General features: G+C 38.5%; 1 long non-coding RNA gene across 1 annotated transcript in view; it reads left to right on the plus strand.

Annotated features, from left to right (window-relative positions):
- LOC138754792 (uncharacterized) overlaps positions 1 to 21,065 on the plus strand; it is a 186,578-nt gene that overhangs the window by 20,690 nt on the left and 144,823 nt on the right. The window lies entirely within an intron of this gene.

A 21,065-nucleotide genomic window follows, 5' to 3' on the forward strand; every position in this document is an offset into this window, starting at 1 on the left:
TTCTTCTGACTGGCAGATTCAGGTAGATGGTTTGAAGAAGACAATTAATTTGCCATTTTAGTAATACTTGGTGCATAGCTTGTAGTCAAATGTACCCATCCTGATAGTGTTAATGGTTTTTCTTTCATTGCTCAAGGTATATAGACCTTTTTAAATTCATTTTTTTTTAATTTGTGGGCAACACAGGGAAGGTCAACATAGGCCATCCCTAATTCCCTTTCAAAAGGCCTTGTTGAACTGTTGCAGTCCTTCTAATGAAGATATTCCTACAATGCCGTTGGGGAGTTTGAGGATTTAAAACCAGCTATGATGTAAGAATGATAAAGCTATGGTGAATTGAAGGTGAACTTCCAAGTGATGGTATTTCCATGAACCTGCTGCTCTTGTAATATCTACTCATGAGAAGGACAGATTAGAGGCATGCTATCAAAGTAGTCTAGGTGAATATTTGCATTGCATTTTGTACATTATACACAAATTCATTCCCGTAATTATTGTTTAAATGAACCACAATAATCATGGGAATTAATGTTTAGCTTGGTTTATGGAATGCCAATCAATTAAGTTGCTTTGCCTGGAATATATTTGGCTTCTAAAGTGTCATTGGAGCTGAAAAGTTGAGAGTATTCCATTAAGCTGCCAACTTCTGCATGTAAATGATAAAATGTCAGATAATTACAGTAGTCACTTGCCACAGAATACAGAGTTACTAATCGGTTATTATACCCTCATTAGTTATGTTGTTGGTGAAAATATCTGCTTGGAGTTGCACACTTAAACCAACAGCAGAGACTTCAAAAGTTAGTAATTAAGGAAAGTATAAAATTAAAAGTTCATGTGTACAAAGTAGCCAAGAGTAGTGGGAAACAGAAGGATTGGGAAAACTTTAAAAGGCAACGAAGGTCAACTAAACGAGAAATAACAAAAGGGAAGAAGGATTATGAAGGTAAATTAGCACAAAATATAAAAATAGATAGCAAAACATTTATAAATATATAAAACAGAAGAGGGTGGCTGGAGCAAACAAAAGTCCCTTGGAAGATGAAAAAGGGAAATTGATATTAAGTATTGAGAAAATGGCCAAGGCATTGAACAAATATTTTGTGTCAGTCTTCACAGTGGAAGACACGCCCAGCATGCCAGAGTGGTGATAGGGATGCAAAGGGAGGTGAGGGCCTCAATAAAATAATTGTTACAAAAAAGATAATGATGAGCAAACTAATAGGACTGAAAGCAGACAGGTTCCCTGGTCCTGATGGAATGCATCCAAATGGCGGGAGTTATAGTCAATGCATTGGTAGTCATTTACAAAAACTCTCTGGATTCTGAGCAGGTCCCGGCAGAATGGAAGACAGCAAATGTCATGCCACTTTTTAAATAGGGATGTAGGCAGAAGATGGGTAACTATCAGCCAGTTAGCTTAACGTCTATAGTCGGGAAAATGCTTGAAGCTGTCATTTTTTAAAAATATTTTTAAATTTTTCACACTATGAACCATATCAACCAAAATATGTACAAACGTTTCTCATTAAATTTACACAGTGGTCTTTTCTCCCCTTTTTTTCCCCTTTCCCTCCCTCCCCTCTACCCACCCCCCTCCAAAACCCATAAATATTCAACACATACAATACAATAAAACCATAAAACAATATTTTCACACAAAGGAAAATAAACAAGAAAAATGCATCATCTATTTATTACACACCGAATCTAGTTATTTTGTCTTCTTACCATTTTCATTCTCATTTTAGGGGATGTAGGTCATAGGCAAGCTCTCTCTGATATGTTCCATGTATGTTTCCCAAATTAGCTCAAACATTGTGACTTTATTTTTTAAATTATATGTTATTTTTTCCAATGGAATACATTTATTCATTTTCATTTCCTGCATTGATTTAACCATAAATTTGGCTACTTTATTCTTTTTACTTGTCTTTTGTCCAGTTTTATCCAACATTGGGTCCAAATTAAGGTTAAAATCCCTTCCTATCAATATATTTCCTTGTGTGTCTGCAATCTTCAAAAGAAAGATATCCTGCATAAACTTTTGATCCTCCTCATTAGGCGTATATATATATATATATATATATATTGAGCAAATTCCAAAATTCTGAGTATATCTGACACTTTATCATTGCATACCTCCCTACCAGATCTATTATTTTCTCCTCTGTTTTGATTGGTACATTTTTGTTAACTAGTATGGCTACACCTCTAACTTTTGAGTTATAGGATGCTGCCTTTACGTGTCCTACCCAGTCTCTCTTTAGTTTGTTATGTTCTGCTTCAGTTAGATGTGTTTCTTGCACAAATGCTATATCTGTTTTTTACTTCTTCAATAAATTGAGTAGCCTCTTCCTTTTAATTTGGTTACTTATTCCATTAATGTTTATAGTCATATAGTTCAACATGGACATCTTATATCTTGCATACACCTCTTTTCCACCTCTTCACCACCTCCATCCCCCTTTTCCCCATTTTCATTTCTTAGTTTTCTCTTATTACACTTAATGTGCGACAACACATTTAAGACATAAAGTACTCCTGCAGTACCCACTTTCTCTAATACCTTAACCCCAAATGTCCCCTCCCCCTCTCTGAGTTGCCCCATATCCCTTGCTGGGCAACCACAACTCCTCTTTTCATTTGGATTGTGATCTTGTTCGCAGCGTCAACTGATTTTGCAGTGACAGTTATTCCCCCTCTATCCAGCCCTCTCCAGAAAACACTTTTTTTAACACATATAACAAAGCTCTCTCTCTTTTTATCCCCCCCTTACTCCCTTCCTTCCCTTCTCTTTTCTCTCTTTAGTTCTTTACATATACATTGTTTTTACATCTTTATATATTTATATATGTATCACCATTCTTCATTCTTGTTACATCTCTTCATCTCTTCTCCTGTCCTGCAAACATTCTGCGAATTCTGGCGCTTTCTTGGGATCCGAGAACAGTCTGTTTTGCTCCCTGGGTATAAATATTTTTAGCACAGCTGGATGTCTTAATATGAATTTGTAACCTTTTTTCCATAAAGTTGATTTCGCTATATTAAATTCCTTCTTCCTCTTTAAGAGTTCAAAACTTATGTCTGGGTAAAAAAAATATTTTTTGATCTTTGTATTCCAATGGTTTATTATCTTCTCTAATTTTATTTCTTGCCCGTTCCAGTATATTTTCTCTTGTCGTGTATCTCAAAAATTTTACTAAGATGGATCTTGGTTTTTGATGTGTCTGTGGTTTTGGAGTTAATGCTTTGTGTGCCCTTTCTATTTCCATTTTTTCCTGCATTTCTGTCCTTGCCAGGACCTTCAGGATCCATCCTTTTATAAATTCCTTCATGTCTTTGCCTTCTTCACCCTCCTTCAGGCCCACTATTTTTATGTTGTTTTTATGTTGTTTTTATGTTGTTTCAATTTTCTGAGATAACAACTCTTGTGTCTCTTTAATTTTTTTTGTCACTTTCTTCCAATTTTTCTCTTGTCATTTACAGTCATTTCCCGCTCTTACACATTCTCTACTCTTTTTCCTATTTCTGTCGTTACCAGTTCTAACCTTTGCATTTGTTCTTCAAAAAAGACTTTATCTATATTCTGTTCATCAGTTTTACCTTTTATTTCTCTTTGTCCATCAGTTTTACCTTCTATTTCTCTATGAAGATCTTGGTCTTCTTCCTCTTCTGTGTCTGTATCTGTTTGTGTCTTCTTCTCTTCTTTGTGTCTTTGTCTCTTCTGTTTTTCCTGATGAGCTGTTTGTATCTCTTTGTCGGGCCTCTTCTTGATGGGCCTCTTGTTGCTGGTCCTCCCCTCCTGTGCTGCTTGTCTGTTGTTCCTTGCCCTCCAGCTGAGAGTCCTGGTGTCGGGCGTCCCTCAGCTGCTCACTCTGTGACAGCCTGCTCCTCTCCTGAGCCCCCCTCCCGCTGGTGTCCTCTTTCTTCTTTGATTGCGCATGCACGATTGCGCACTTTTGTTTGGCTCCAAGAGCCATTTTTGTAGTGCACCGGCTGGTGGGTCATGACTCCGCAGAGCAGGCACTGATCTCGAGGGTTGGGCGCTCCTCGACACCACAGCGCCCTGTTCCTTCATGCAGGTAAGGCCTTCTTCTTTCTTCTCCGGCGACTTTTTTACTTCTTTTTTTCCAGTTGTTCTTACTTTCTCCTTCTTGAAACCATCTTCTTTCTCTTCTCTGTATCTTTATCTTCTATTTCTTATATTCTAGTTTTGCTATGCTTTGCTTTTTCCTAACTTTTTTCCTATTTTTCTGGAGAGGGCTGGTTTTCCCACCCAGCCACTACTCCATCATGTGACTCCCTCTGAAGCTGTCATTAAGAATGAAATAGCGAGACATTTAGAATGAAGGGGTTCCATCAGGCAGACGCAGCATGGATTCAGAAAGGGTAGGTCTTGTTTGACAAACTTTCTGGAGTTTTTTGAGGATATAATGGGTGCGGTAGATAGAGGGGAACATGTTGATGTTGTATATTTCCAGAAGGTGTTTGATAAGATGCTGCACAAAAGACTTATCAATAAGATACATCTGGAGTCGGAGGAAGTATATTGGTATGGATTGAGGATTGGTTAACTGACCGAAGGCAGAGAGTTGGGATAAATGTTTTTTTTCTGATTGGCAGACAGTGGTAAGTGGGCTGTAGGGGTCAGTGCTGGGCCCACTGCTGTTCACCATTTACATTGGTGATTTGGAAGAGGGGACAGAATGTCGTGTAGCCTAGTTTGCGGATGATACTAAATTGAGTGGAAAAGCAAATTGTACAGAGTATATTGAGAGGCTGCAGAAGGATATCGTTAAGTTAGGTGAGTGGGCGAAGGTCTGGCAGATGGAGTACAATGTTAGTAAATGTGACGTCATCCACTTTGGTAGAAAAAATAGAAGAGCAGGTTATTTAAATGGTGATAAACTGCAGCAGGCTGTAGTGTAGAAGGGCTTGGGAGTGGTTGTGCATGAATCGCAAAAGGTTGGGTTGCAGGTACAACAGGTAATTAAGAAGGTAAATGGAATGTTGGCCTTCATCGCTAGAGGAATTAAATTCAAGAGCAGGGAGGTCATGCTGCAACTGTACAAGGTACTGGTGAGGCCGCACCTCAAGTTCAATGTGCAATTCTGGTCTCCCTATTAGAGGAAGGATATACTGGCCTTGGAGGTAGTCCAGAGGAGGTTCACCTGGTTGATCCTGGAGATGAGGGGGTTGATCTATGAGGAGAGACTAAATCGCCTGGAACGATACTCATTCAAATTCAGAAAAATGAGAGGAGATTTTATAGAAACATATAAAATTAAGAAAGGGATAGATAAGATAAAAGTAGGAAAATTGTTTTCATTGGTGAACTAGGGGACACAGCCTCAAGATTCAGGGAAGTAGATTTAACATGGAGATAAAGAAAAGCTGTTTTTCTCAGAGAGTAGTGAATCTGTGGAATTCTCTGCCCAGTGAAGCATTTGAGGCTACTTCATTAAACATATTTAAGGTTCAGTTAGATAGATTTTTACATAAAAAAGGAATGAAGGGATATGGGGAAAAGGCAGGTGGGTGAAGTTGAGTCAAAGATCAGATCAGCCATGATCTTATTGAATGGCAGAGCAGGATTGACAGCCCAGATGGCCTACTCCTGTTCCTATTTCTTATGCTCTTAGTTGTTTGACAATTTTCTTTTGATTGTTGTGATGTTGCAAATGCAGATGTGATAGAGAACTACTTCAGAAAGAATGGATTAAGACTCCTATTAAGATGTCAGACATTGATCAGCGATGCGCATGTTCAGATGCCATTTGATCTTTTGAGGATCTGGAGTCCGTTTTAGTCACAGTGGCTTTCTACGTTGACACGGAGTGATCACAAAGTACTGCATCCTGCATCATGGTGCAGTCTGCAAACCTTTCAAAGCCATTTCTTACGTAGCTTCCTGATAAAGGAAAATAAGATCTATTTGGCTAAGTTGGAATTGTGTGGCAGAAGATGACTATTCCATTTCAGCCTGGAAGGGTCGTGACATGATGTAATACAGCTGGAAACGGTCCTTGACTGCTCTGAGGTTGAACTTATAGTACACGTCTCATCATTTATTGTTTTTATGCAGAATCATAGATTCTTTATGCATTGGTGTAAATAGACAATACCAGACCAAGCTGGAGTCTCAGACAGACACCATCCTATAAGGTGACACAGACCACTGTTATCAATTGTGTTATATCTCTTCTGGATGAGCTCACTGTCTATTGTGTTTTCTTTGAAAGAGGTATCAATCAAGAATGCTCATGAGCTTCCACAACACTCAGTGATTCTATGCTCTCAGTTACTGAGGCTGAGGCCAACAAATGCTTCAAAAAGTTGAATCCTTGGAAAGCGTCTGGCCAGAGAGGGTACCTGGTTTGATCATTAAAACCTCTGTGAACCAACTGGCTAGAGACTTGTGGTCATTTTGCTACAGGCTCTTGCAACAGTGGTCAGAAATCCCCACCTACTTCACAAGGGCTTCCACACAGCCCAAGGAAAGCAAGACGATGTGCCTCAATGACTATCAGCCAGTTTCTCTGACATCTACCATGATGAATTGCTTTGAGAGGTTGGTTATGGAGTGAATCACTTGTAATCACATCAGTTTGCCTGTCATCACAACAGGTCAATGACAGATGCCATCTTGTTGGCCCTCTGCGTTATATCATGTAGATCCAACTTGTCCTGCTTACAAAGTCATCCTCTATTTAGCCTCCAGTCATGCTTTATTCTAAAGGGAATTGCTACTTGTGCACCCATGACTGATAGAACTGGGTTTATCAGAAGCTTGGGGCCAAGATGAAGAACCTCAGCAAATGCCACATTACGCACTGAAGACTTCGATAACTTTTTAAAAAACTCTAGGAAACAGAATTGTTTTATTTGCAAAGCTTTCAGTGTCTTGATCCTTCCTTCAACTTCTCCTGTCCTTCAACCCTCTACTTTCTCTGTTCTCACTCTGGCCCTTGGTAGATTCCTCTTTGTTGCTCTACCGTTGCCAGTTGTGCCCCCCACCTCCACTCCCCAGGCAGAGGCAACACACTCTGGAATTTCTTCACAAGCTTATCATTCAGTCTCTTTTTAAAGAGACTTCTGAAAATCTACCTTCTTGATTAAGGTTTTGGTCAATGTCTCCATGTGGTTTCAAATATGTTTAAAATCAGCTCCTGAAGTAGCTCGGAATGTGAGATGATGTGAAAATTCTTCCTTTTTTGCTTCTGCATCAACTGAAGGTGTGTGTACCATTGTGTATACAGGTGACTCTTGCATTATAGCCATTTAGGTTGTGGAAATTCACCCTTACAATGACTCCGGAAATATTTGAGATGTGTAATAAATTGCTCTCATGGAATTTATGTGAAAAAAGTAAATAAATTAGCACAAAATTTATATTTTCTCAACTTGTGTTTCTTGATGCATGTGGAGATTACACTTTACATAAAATCATGATACAGACCCTTTTCTAGGAATTTGGACTACATAGCGAGAGGATTTGAGTCCAGGAGTAGGGAGATCCTTCTGCAGCTGGACAGGGCCTTGGAGAGACCACACCTGGACCACTGCATGCAGTTTTGGTCACCTTATCTGAGGAAGGATATCCTTGCCTTGGAGGGGGTGCAGAGAAGGTTCACTAGGCTGATACCGGGGATGGAGGGGCTTGCATATGAAGAAAGGTTGGATAGACTAGGCTTGTATTCTCTGGAATTTAGAAGATGGAGGGGGAGATCATAAAATTCTCAAGGGTTTAGACAGACTAGATGCAGAAAGGTTGTTTCCAATGCTGGGAAAAAAACAGAACCAGGGGCCATAGTTTAAGGAAAAGGGGGAAGTTTTTTAGGACTGAGATGAGGAAAAATTTCTTCTCTCAGAGAGTGGTAAATGTGTGGAATTCTTTGCCACAGGAAGTAGTTGAGGCCGGTTCCCTGTCAATATTTAAGAGTAGGTTAGATTTGGCCCTTGTGGCTAAGAGGATCAAGGGTTATGGGGAGAAGGCAGGAACCGGGTACCAATCAGCCATGATCATAATGAATGGCGGTGTAGGCTTGAAGGGCCAAATGGCCTACTCCTCCACCTATTTTCTATGCTTCTATGGTTGCTTATTTTCTGTTATTGACATACAGATCATGTAGGATGTGGGAGGAGAGGACCAGACTAGCCAGGAATGTCATCTTTACAAATCGCAGGTGTGAAGTGAATTTTTATGGTGAAATCTGTTTTGATAATATTGAGGCTGTTCAGGAGAAAAATGAACATTTAGCAAATGGCAAAAGAAGTCCTGAAGATCTGCATGAAAATTGTATCAACAATGAATGGCATAAAAATCTGACCATCATATATTGAGGATCCTCACACATTAAAAAGCCTTGGAATTATTATGATTGGAGATGAAAAACAGAGAAATCAATGTTAATCAAACATAACCATCATGGAATTACATGTACTGAATTCCTGATATATTCCTTTGCAATAGAGTCCACTTTGTACCCAGAAATGAGATGATTATTTATTTGGTTTGGTATGGTGTCTGCCAGTATATCTCAGTTGACATCAGCACCACCAAACGTTTTATTTCAAGTTTCTATTATTTTAATTTGTGGAACCTTTCTGCATGTGTAATGCTGGTAGGGTGACTACATTCAAAGTAATTAATCATGTGTAAACTGCTTTTGGGTTTTGGATTTCCTGTGACACATGAAAAGGGATACATAAAATGCAATATTTTCTCTCCATGTCTTATTGATGGCTTTATAAATCCATGAAGGAAAGATTCAAAATGCTGGTATTTGTGACTTTTGTGGCCAATATCAATATATTTTATAAAGGTATCTGTAGTTTCTGAAGCAGTTTATCTTATCCATGATTTTAAAAAAGTACCAACTTTATCTGAAGAATGAATAGAGTGCACAAATAGAAAGGGAAACTAAGACATGAAATGGGCAGAGGTGACCAGGTATAAAATCCTGTAAAGGTAGAAATAAGCAATCCTGTATAAAATTACTGACAATTTACAATGCAGAAACAGGACATCTATAACACAGAAAGAGTATGTCTGTGTTCATCAAGACTTGATCCTCTGGCAAATTGTTTTTTGCTCCAAATTCCAGCTTATGTGTCTTATGTGATCTCTTGATTGTCTTCAAACATTTTCCTTATTTTAGCATTTATTTAATCTACTTCCTGGGTGATGAAGAGGATCTAATCCATTCTGAATCAACAACTGTTATACTGCAAGTATTGGAGTAGATAACAACAGAGCGGCACGGTTAGCGCAACGCTGTTACAGAGCCAGCAATCAGGACTGGGGTTTGAATCCTGCGCTGTCTGTAAGGAGTTTGTACTATCTCCCCATGTCTGCGTGGGTTTCCTCCAGGGGCTCCGGTTTCCTCCCACTCTTCAAAACGTACCGGGGTTGTAGGCCAATTGGGTGTAATTGGGCAGAGTGGGTATGATGGCCAAATAAAGCAGCTTTGATCTCTAAGATTAAGTATTGCAGACAGAATTAAATGGGGAAATGACTTTTGGTTTCTCAGATTTTCTTTTTCTTTTGGATTTCAGATACAACCTAATTAACAACAACTTAGACACACCATTGCATTGTTAGAAAAAGAAAACAAGAAGCTAAGAAAATCCATTTAGCCATCAGGCATGTTCTCCTCACAGAATAGTTGAGTTTATCCCGCTGTGATTATTCCACCCATTTAACCATCACCTTGGGAGATACAAGATCAGGAAATAACACAATCCTCTTGCTTCTAATATGTTTTGTTTACTCCATAAAGCAGAATTATCAAGAGCAGTTCATTTTGAGTTCTTGCTAAATGAATACTTGAAAACTGAACCAAAGTCCTTTCGTGGGTTGTGTCCTTCTCACCAACATAGTTGTGCTAGAGGCAAAAGTGTTTCAGTTTTGATAGTTGTAGGTTTACCTGCTGAGACATCAAATCTCACTAACATCATAAATCTTTTAAATTCATTTCCAGTTCCTCAGTGGGATATTTAAAAATGTGTAAGCTGAGATATTACTGACAGCAGACCTCATTTATCCATTTTGAAATGAGCAAAGAGAGAAAAAGAAATTAGCTATTCCCTCTTATGATTGCGAGTTTCTTTGTTTCAAAGTTGTTTGTAGCTTAATTGGTATAGTTTTTGTGAACCCTTTTCCCCCATTCTGGGTGCTTTTTTTTATGCAAGAACATACAGGGTTAATATTGCCTCTATTCCATGGATGTGATCTCGAACTGCAGTAAGAGATTGTTGGGGATCATTCACTATTATCAACATGTGAGTTTCTGATGTTGTTTGCGTCAAACTGCAGGTACACTGTTTATTTTCTTGTAGGTCAAAAAAAATGAATCTTCTTTAATTCTGTGTATTTCCATGATCACCCTTAATTATATTCAGCTTGTTTTTTAAAAGATGAAGGATGAGACTTCATAGTTCAATACATAATCAAAATTTTAAAATAATTAAGGGATATCAAGATAAATCAGAAGGAACCATGAGTTAGAATGAAGCTGGGGTTTCATAAACTTGAAGATAGAAGACAAATGGAAAATTCATCACAGTTTAAGTATCAGGAAAAAGATAAGCTATGTAGAGGAAATAACCCTGGATTTTCAGATCCGATCTGCTTGGTTTAGGAGCATTAATTGTGTCAGTTCGATGTTTAACTTTTACACATTGCGGATTGAAGAAGAGAAGCCATACTTAAGCTGATACATTTGCAGCTTAAAAAGAACAAGAGAAAATTGTATAGAGAACATTATTTTCAGTTCAGGAGATACAGGAAGGAGATCTAATTTAAAAGGCAGAAATAGGTCTTGAGTAAGATGATTGTGAATAGTTTGCCAGGGTATAGGATGGATATCCATCCAGTGATTTTTTTTTCAATTGTACATTTGAAGCTGAGTGTATAGAAACTTTTTCCACAAATATAAATGATCAGAATGGGTCAATACTCTGGAATTAAGAAGGATAAGAAATGATCTTATTCTGTTGAGTCGTGACAGAGTAGATGCTATGAGATAGAAAGGAAAAAAAAAATCTGCAGAACTGAACAAATAGAAAGTGAAGATGGCAATTGGGTGTGAGAGTACAGATTCTATCACCAATGTGTATATGTACAGAGGGTCGGGTAGGATGACTGTGATTTGGCTGAGAGTGTCACCACGCCTACTGGCAGGTCTTAAAGGATTGCTCCTAACCAGACCAGGTCATTCTGGACTGGTCGACCTACTTGTGATATGCTCCAGTCTTTTAGTTAATAAAAGCCTTGGTTTGGATCAACGAGTCTTTGGTTCTTTCGACGTGCACTACATTTGGTCCCTTGTGCCTTCTCTGCAATAAGATCATGGCTGATTCCTGCATTAACTTCATACAACCTTGATTCCTGAAAATCAAAATCAATCAATCAATCAAATCAAACCAATCCCTTTCTTGAATATAAGCAAACAAAGAGAAACTGGAGACACTCAGCAGGTAAGGCAGCATCCATAAAGAAAAATGGTCAGTCACTGTTTCAGCTTAGGACCCTTTGTCAAGTCTGGTAGTAACCATGATCAGATATCCATCTTTCTTGAATCTATTCAGTGCCCTCTTGGGAAGAGAATTCCAAAGATTTGCTACCTCGTAGTGAAGAAATATCTGAAAGGATGAACTTTATCTTGAAACCGTGAGCCTGGAGTTCAGGTTCACCATTGGAATGGTCAGGAGGATGTGTGGCTACAGAGGCTACAGCAGTGTAGGAGGCAGTAGTATCCGAGGAAGCAATGAGATCCATGGACATTTGATGTCTATGAAGGTACTCTCTTTTGTTTCTCTTCCTGGGAAGGATGCTGGACTAGTGCCACCCTTTTGTGTGCCTTTACAAGCAAACAAAATTAAACAAATTTTGTTCATCGTATACATGACAACAAAGGAATCTGAACCTTAACCTGATTCTCGACCCACCAGCCAGGGGACACACAGCATCAACTCCCTGTCAAGCACCATTAGAATTTGTATGAATGATACCACCCCTCATTGTTCTAAATTTTGAAGAATTTAGGGGCAGTTTGTATGATCTATTATCATTAGACAAAACTGCTCAAAGAAAATAGTGAGTTAAGCAGCAACTGTGGAGGCAAAAGAAATAGGTTGAAATTTTGGGCTGGAACCCTGCATCAGGATTTGGGGGGAAAAGGGAAGGGAAGAGAAAATTAAAGGTACATTGAAGTGTGGGTGTAGGTGGGATGAGCTGGTAGAAGCTGGTAGCTGGAACCAGATAAGAGAGGAAATGAAGTAAAATGGAACCAGGTGGGAAAAATGGGATCTATATCTTAATTATAAACTATGCTCCAATTCTTCAAAGTTAGCTATTGCTGGTTTACTATCAAATCTTTGAATATAATTTCCACACCTACCTTATTCAACCCTGTGCTAGTACAGATTCTATCACCAATGTGTATATGTACAGATGGTAGTGTAGGATGACTGTGATTAGCTGAGAGTGTCGCCACACCTACTGGCAGGTCTTAAAAGGATTGCTCCTAGCCAGACCAGGTCATTCTGGACTGGTCGACCTACTTGTGATATGCTCCAGTCTTTTAGTTAATAAAAGCCTTGGTTTGGATCAACAAGTCTTTGGTTCTTTCGACGCGCATTACAAACCCAAATCTCATACTTTTATAATTTTCTTTATTCAGATTTCAATGTTCAGATTTATTGTCAGAGTACATGCATGACATTACATAGCACCCGAGATTCTTTTTCCTGTGGATCAGGCAGAGTTTCTACTTATCGGTAGTACAAAAAACACTGTACTCGAGAAAAGATGTGTATATATAGAAGAGAGAAATGAAAACAAGAAGGAAATGCAAAATAAATATTCAATAATAAATAATGTAAGAGTCCTTAAATGAGTCTCTGACTGAGTCGGTTGTTCAGGAGTCTGATGGTGAAGGGGTAGAAATTGTTCCTGAACCTGGTGGTACAAGTCTTATGGTCCTATACCTCTTTGGATATACCTCTACCTCTTTGGAAGCAGTGAGAACAGAGCATGTCCTTGGTGGTGTGGGTTCTTGATGATTCCTTCTGCTCTCTAGTGCAGCATTCCATGTAGATTTTCTCAATAGTGGGGAGAGTGTTGCCTGTGATGTCCTCTACCTTTTGCAGGACTTTCTCCTCAGAGGTATTGGTGGCCTCAAAACTTGGCTATGTTGCAACCATTCAGCATACTTTCCACTACACATCTATAAATGTTTGCTAAGGTTTTTGATGTCATACCAAACCTCTGCAAGAACTTGAGAAAGTAGAGGCACTGATGTGCTTTCTTCTCAATGACATTGGGGCTAGGAAAGGTCCTCTGAAGTAGTTACTCCCAGAAATTTAAATTTATTCACCGTCTCCATCTCTGATGCACCAATGATCACTGGATCATACACCTCTGGTTTTCCCCTCGTTAAGTCCATCATCAAATCTTTGGTTTTGGTGACATTGAGTGCAAGATTGTTGTTGGTGCACCATTCAACCAAGTTTTCAATCGTCCTCCTGTATGCTGACTCATCATCCCCTTTTATGCAATTGACTACCATGATATTGTCAGCAAATTTGTTATTGTCATACCGAGCCACACGGTTCTCAGTGTAAAGTGATTAGAGCAGGGGGCCAAGAACTCAGCTCTGTGGTGCTCCAGTACTGATGGAGATTATGGATATGTTCTTACCAATCCTCACTGACTGTTCTGGAGGTGAGGAAATCCAGGTTCTAATTACACAGTGAGGTATTGAAGCCTAGGTCTTGATGTTTGCTGATCAGTTTTGAAGGGATGGTGATAATGAATGCCAAACTGCAGTTGATAGAGAACATCTTTGCTCTCCAGGTGTTTCAGACTTTGTGTAGAGCCAGTGAGGTTGGATCTACTGTGGACCTATTGCTGCGATAGGCAAATTGGAATGGATCCATGTCGCTGCTCAGACAAGAGCTGATATGCTTCAACAACAGCCTCTCAAACCACTTCATCACTGTGGATGTGAGTGCCACTGGTTGGTAGTCATTTTGGCAGATTACCACAGTCTTCTTGGGAACAGGTGCAATTGAGGCCTGTTTGAAGTGGGTGGGGGTGAAGTGAGATGTTGAAGATTGGCATGTTGATCAGCACAGATTTTCGGAATTCGGCCAGGTACTCTGTCCAGATCAGATGCTTTCTTTGGATTCACTCATCCTTGAATACTGACAGTAGAGGATCATCAGGGAACATGGGGATACACAGTAGCTCTTCCTTTTTCTGGTGGTCAGATCAGACATAGAAGGCATTAAGTTCATCTGGGAGTGAAGTTTTGCTGTCTCCTGCTGCACCAGATTTAGTTTTGTAGCATATTGTGTCATTCAGACCCTGCCACTGCTTTAAGATACTTTGAACTAAATCACTTTTAATTTCTATATAAAATTCTGTCATATTATGATCACTGTTCACTAACTGCCCCTTTCTGAATACATATTTTTTTAAATATTCCATGAATTTAGGCTCCAGACTGGTTTTCCCTGTCTATATGTAGAATTAAGTCTCTATAGAACTGTGGAAGTCTGAATTATGACTAAAAAATGTTCAATATTCTCAGCAGGCCAGTAGGCATTTGAGGAGAGAAATGTAGAGTTAATGTTCAAAATAATGACCATTCATTAAAATCAGGGAAAGTTAGAAATCAAACATTTTTTAAGTCGCAGAGTAGTTGGGGAGTAGAGGGAGGAAAGCCTTTGATTGGAGTTTGTAAAATGTAATTGAATTGAAGTGTTAACTCAGTTCTATTCTCCACGAATACCATCTGACTTGCTGTGAAGTTCTTTCAATTCATGGAATAAGAAGCATAATCTTAGGATAAAGGGGCGATCACTCAAGATTGAGATGGGGAAATTTCTTCCTTCAGAAGGCTGTGAATCTTGAATCATTAAGGATATCCAAAGCTGAGGTATAGAAATTTATCAGATTGTGAGGGAATAGGAGAGTGGAAATCATGCAGGAAAATGAAATTGGGGTCAAAGATATGATAAGCCAAAATATTATGGATTGATGGAGCAGGCTCAAGGAGCCATGTACCCCACTCTTGCTCCTGTTTCTTCAAGTTCTTATGAGTCTTATTTTATAAATATTACCAGTATGGGTTATGCAAAGTTTTCTAACAAATGAAAGTAAATTTGTGGCCAACACCTGTATAATATCATAGCAAAGAAAAAAAATGTGTACGTCCCTGGAACATGCTTATGGAATGCATTAATTTACAGCTAACGGAAGGGGTATAATCTGCTCCCAAAGCTTTCTGAAGTCTCATAAATTGGTTATCTGACTGCTCAGGGTGATTGATGACTGAGTTTTCCTCTCTTCTTGGAAAAACCCTGTCCTCTGTTCAGCACTTCCTTGGTTGGGTGCTCAAGGTTAGATACTCACCTATTTGATTGCAGTCATGAAAAATGAAGCAATGGGAAGTCCAACTATTTTTTTTCCAATATTCAGCAATGTTTAAAGACCAGAGGAAATTTTTGTGGTGTCTTGACAAGTGTGGTCCATGACCTCACTACAAATGCATAAATCTGGTCACGACCATACTGCTGATGGTAAGAGTTCAGTCTGTGGAAATTGGTTGTCATTTTTCAAATATTTTATAAATGTTTACACCAATAAAACTATTTCATTGGTGATAAGGCACTTTTGGGCAAAATAATTTACATAAAATGCTATTATGAGTCTTTTTTCTTTATTGTCAGCTCAAGAATATTTTGAGATCTATGGAAGGAATCTTATCAACTTACATTGTTGGAGGTTTTCTTAAAGCAGAATATAGTAGATATCAAAAAGCAGCACACCTTGTTGTTTTAGATATTCCAATGGGAAGAGTCTCCCACAGGAGAGAAAGCCTAAGGAATATCTTTTGAGAAGGATTTTAAAGGAAGGTAATAATGAAATGATATTTAGGGGAAGCAATTTCAGAGTTTGAACTTTAAGTACCAAATACCAATCAGGATGCTTACAAGGATGGGCTGGATTCTGATTCCAATGTGTTGGGTTTATATAAGAGGTTTTGCTCCTGTTGGACTGTACTAAACTTTAAATGGATCAGTGTGATTTGCTTAGTATTACTGCATTTTTCCTCTGTTCTTTATCATTATTTAGTATTTCTTCCTCAGACAGATTAACCGCTACTTTGAGAGTGTTATATTTAAATATCTGTTTTTCTTCTAATAGTGGTCAAGAGTTTCTGCTCCTTCATCATTACCAATGAAACAGCTAGATTAGTTAGGTATATTTCCTTGTGACTTTTGTACTTCCTATGAGTAAATAGCTACTCATCAATAGTAAATACACTTTAGTATCCAATTAAATGTAAAGGAGTTTGAAATGTTCTGAAAATCTGATCGGCCTTGAGTTTTTATACTATTAACTAGGTAATTTGGTGGAAATGCGTCTCAAAAATAGTATTTGTTGGAAATCTGAAATAAAAATAGAGATGTCTTTGACTTGAAATGTTAACTTTCTCTCTCCACAGTTTCTGCCTCATGTGCTTGGTGTTTGCAGCATTTTCTATTTTTTAATAAATATAATTCATTATTCTAATTCCACCTGACTTGACTTTGGAACCATATCAGCAAAATTAAAAAAAACTCGTGTAATTTTCAAGATCATTTGATGACAATACAGAAAACTTTCTGATATTCAAAGACTCTAGAAGCATTAGCCTTGTTAATGAACCCTTGATATCAGGTGTTATGGAATATTTATTTTCTTTTGGTGACTGAAGATCAGCCAGGAAAGTGAGGGTTAATAAAAATGTAGATTTAATCTTTGTTTTTGATGGATTTTCATCTCTTATGGCTACCTCCATTATCTTTGATTGACCTTAAACATCAGTTGCCTTTCATTTCCCATGTAGAGAATTGCTTCTGACTCACTAAAATGTATGTCACTGACTACTAAACATGACTATAATTTAAGAGCCAATTTTCCTATTGGTAAAATGGAAAATTGGTCATTTATCTCATTTTCCTTTGTAGGACCTTGGTATGACCAGAGAATAGACAAGTCTTCTGTTCTTTAATTGAGAAGTGCTGACCTGGGAAGTTTACATCCTGAAGTGGGGCTTGAACCTGTAATCTCTGAGATAAGGACATTGTGCCAAGCTAGGACTTGACAGCAAATTTTATTAGAAGAAATTGAATATTTGCATTTAAAGAAAGCTGATGACAAAATAAGAAGTTGTCTATTATTAAGGCCAAAACATTCTGTATGATAAAATAGGTCTTGTGCATCGTGCATGATGGAAAAAACTACAATGAAAGGACATTTGTCTACTACCACCACTATTGAGGATTCAGCAGAGAAAATTCCAGAAACTGAAGATCTTGGGATAGAAAATGGATGAAAAGTATCATGGATCTTAGAGTAGACTGGTTGCTTTCCTCTCGGATGAATCTGCTCAACATTGAAAAAATTGACATTTGAGGGGACTTGTTACAAATACTGCTAACGTCAGACTTCTTTTGGCACAAAGGTTTTAGCTACACCATCTGAATACCTTTCATCTCCTGTTCTACCTGAACAACTTGGTAGGTCCCCAAATTTCCGAGTCACTTATATTCCAATTGGCAGAGGCATTAACTCAAGTAACAGTGCTGCTGTTATTTTATCATAGAACAATTAGGTCACTGGTTCATCAAAATGAAAGGTGTAACAGGTTTGGCTTGGGCAAGAGGTTGAAGGGAATTTTTTTTTAAATGACTGAAATTAAGATTTGGAACTTGCTCTAGGTCACAGCTTATATTCTTGAGACCTTGGATGTCCTTTTCAAATGGTTCATTTTTACACTTTGATGGGGCAGATCTTGACATTGTTGTGGAAAACACACTCCAGTGATTTGACAGTACATTTTAACTGCCAATTTTTTATTTCCTTGTGGAATTAGTATTATCATCTATTTTATACTATTGCACAATGCCACAATTTACATTGATGCTCTTTGGGGTAAGATAATAAAGAGGCACAAAATGAATCTGTAATTAAATATTCTGTTCAATGAACTGCTGAAGTAGTTGATAGCAAAGGAGGTTCCGCCTAGATATTTTAACAAAACAAAGATTCACCATGTGATTCTTCACCTGTTATCTGCTGGTTCCTTGCCAAGGAGAGGGAATCAAAACATTGTTTGATAAAGGATTTATGACGACTTTGATCACAAAGAAATCTCCCTGCAAGTGGTAAGTTATGAGCAATATGAATGTGAATTGACAAAGATTTTAGTACGAGCATTATAACTTTGGTAGTAAATACTCAATAGTGCACCAGAAAGTCAGCAGGTCTCGCAGCGTCCAGAGGAGGAAAAGATATATAAATAATGTTTTGGGCCTGAGCCCTTCATCAAGGTATGAACAAAAAGCAGGCAGGTGCCTGAATAAAAAGTTAGAGGAAGGAGGGAAGAAGGGGCACCCTTCTTTTTGCTCATACTTTGATGAAGGGCTCAGGCCTGAAAAGTATATGTGATATATGTATCTTTGCCTCCGATAGACCTTGCAGGACCTGCTGAGTTTCCCCAGTACTTTTGTGTATTTACAACAATCACAGTATCTGCAGACTTTCTTGTTTCACATTATAATTTCCTTTGGAATAATGCTGTGAGACAATACAAAGCTTGTTATTCCTCTGGACTGAGTTGTTAGAAAACAATAAAAAGACATGAAAATATGCAAAAGGTAAAATATTGGATCATTGCCTTTTTAAAAAAATAATTCAAGGATGTGAGCTTTGTAAGCTGATCCAGTCTATTGCTCGTTCTTAATTGCCCTTGACGGTCAGCTGCCTTCTTGAACTGCTACAGTCCTGATGTGTGGGTGTACTCATGATTCTGTTAGGGAGGGAGTTCCAGGGCATTGTCCCAGCACTGTGAAGGAATGGTGATGTATTTCCAAGTCGGCATGTTGTGTGGCTGGTGGTGGTCACATTTTTTTGAGGTCCTTGTCCTTCCAGCTGGTAGAGGTCATGGGTTTGTAAGTCTAGAAGTCTTAGTGAATAGCTACAGTACATCCTGTAGATGGTAAACACTGGTGCTACTGTGAGTCAGTGGTGGAATGAGTAAATGGTTGTGGATGGGTCCCTATCAAGTGGGCTGCTGTGTCCTGTCTGGTGTCAAACTTCTTAAGTGTTGTTGAAATTGCACTCATCCAGGCAAGTGAACCGAATTTCCATCACACTTCTGATTTCAACCTTGTAGATGGTGAACAGGCTTTGAAGAGTAAGGAGGAGAGTCACTAGCTACATTCCTGGTCTCTGACCTGCTCTTGTAGCCACATTGGTTACTCTGGATCTGTTTCTGGTCGGTGGTAAGCCCCAGGATATTGATAGTGCGGATGGAGAATGCAGAATGGTATTGCATTGAATGTCAAGGGATGACAGCTGGATTTTCTCTTGCATGTTTTTTCCAATCTTGCTGTATTTGGGATTGCCTCTTCATCGCTTGAAGAATTGTGAGAAGTGATGAACATTGTGCTGTTATCAGTGAACACTTCGACTTATGAGTTTATGAATGAAGAAAGGTTATTGTGGAAGCAGCTGAAGATGGTTGGGCCTAGGAACCTTAGGAACATAGTTGTGATGACTCCTTATTTCTTTAAATTATTAGCTTACAAAACATCATCAACTGGGTGTTCTATCTGACAAACCAAAAAGATTTTGAAGTCAGTAAAAGTAAAACCAATCCGAAAGTCAAGCAGCATCTATGCGGGATACAGAGATGCATCAACAGAGTACTTTGAGTAACAAAATGTTTTCTCCATTGAGAGCCATATTGGGTAAGCATGCTATTGTGTTTGAAGAAGTAGAAAGTCAAGTTTATATTAAATTAGTTGTCAATCTGGATGGCTGAGTTACATCTAAATGATGACTAATGGCCCTATAGTTTTCCTCCCAACTCCTACATCCATCTATTTGTCCTTGGTCTCCTCCAGTGTCAGAGTGAGGCCAAATGCAAATGAGAGAAGCAGCACCTCATAATCCATCTGGGTAGGCTATAACCCAGGCATGAATATGGAATCATCCATTTTCAGGGAACCTGCAGCCTTCTGTTTCTTCTCCCTTCTTATAAATCATCAAATCCTCTTACATACCCTTTCTTTCCAACACTACCCCAGTTTCACTCCCCTCCCTTACCATTAGACTCATCGAGTTCACTTTATTTACATCCAAGTAGTAACTCATTTGTGATTACTGTCCTCCAGTTTAATCTCTTCTTAGGGAGGTTCCTCCTCAAAGTTAATCAAGCCAACTAGAATATTTATCCATCTTTACATGATGATTTTCCTTACTTCTTGGACACTGCCTAGCCTTGTACATGTTGTTTTGCTCACAACAGCTCAGCTGAGACAGATCAGCTATTTTACTAGATAATTAGTAATATGTCCTAAGTGATTTTATTTGTATGTGTGTGGTAAAAATGCATGTTGCAAAACATCCATGAAAAATTCCTTTTATCCAGATATGTCATAATGGTGTTATTTTCTGTTTTGTTTCAATTGATTGATTTTAATTTGTATTTTTAGTCATAACTCTTTCCTCCATAGTAGAGCACATTAAAACATACAGCAGCTAGTTATGAAACAGTTGTCCAGATTGTTTTGTGGATGGTAAAAATGCTGGTGAATGTAACAAAAAAGCTTGAATAAGACTAACTGGGCATTTCATGCATCAAAAGCTGTGGTATGAGTGGTACAAGGTGGAACTGTTTGAAGTCACTGACTTTAAATAGCCAAACAGAATGACATACTATTGTCTATGTTACGGTGGACTTAATTTATCCGAGATTCAAAATGTATTTAAAAAAAAGACAGAGCTCAGTTGGATAGTGCAGGAAAGTGTGTGCCGAGGTTGCAACATGCAATTAGCCTAGATCTGTTCAAAAGCAAGCAAGCCACACAAGCAATATGTGCTGCCTACAGATTATCCTGATTTCAACCAGCTGTGTTGTTGATTGGCTCACAAGAAATGAGGCAACATTGCGAGTACTCAGCAGCAATTCAAGATGTCTTACCCTAATTAAACCCAG

Source organism: Narcine bancroftii, chromosome 1 (genome assembly GCF_036971445.1).
Source record: "Narcine bancroftii isolate sNarBan1 chromosome 1, sNarBan1.hap1, whole genome shotgun sequence".
Lineage (NCBI taxonomy): Eukaryota > Metazoa > Chordata > Chondrichthyes > Torpediniformes > Narcinidae > Narcine > Narcine bancroftii.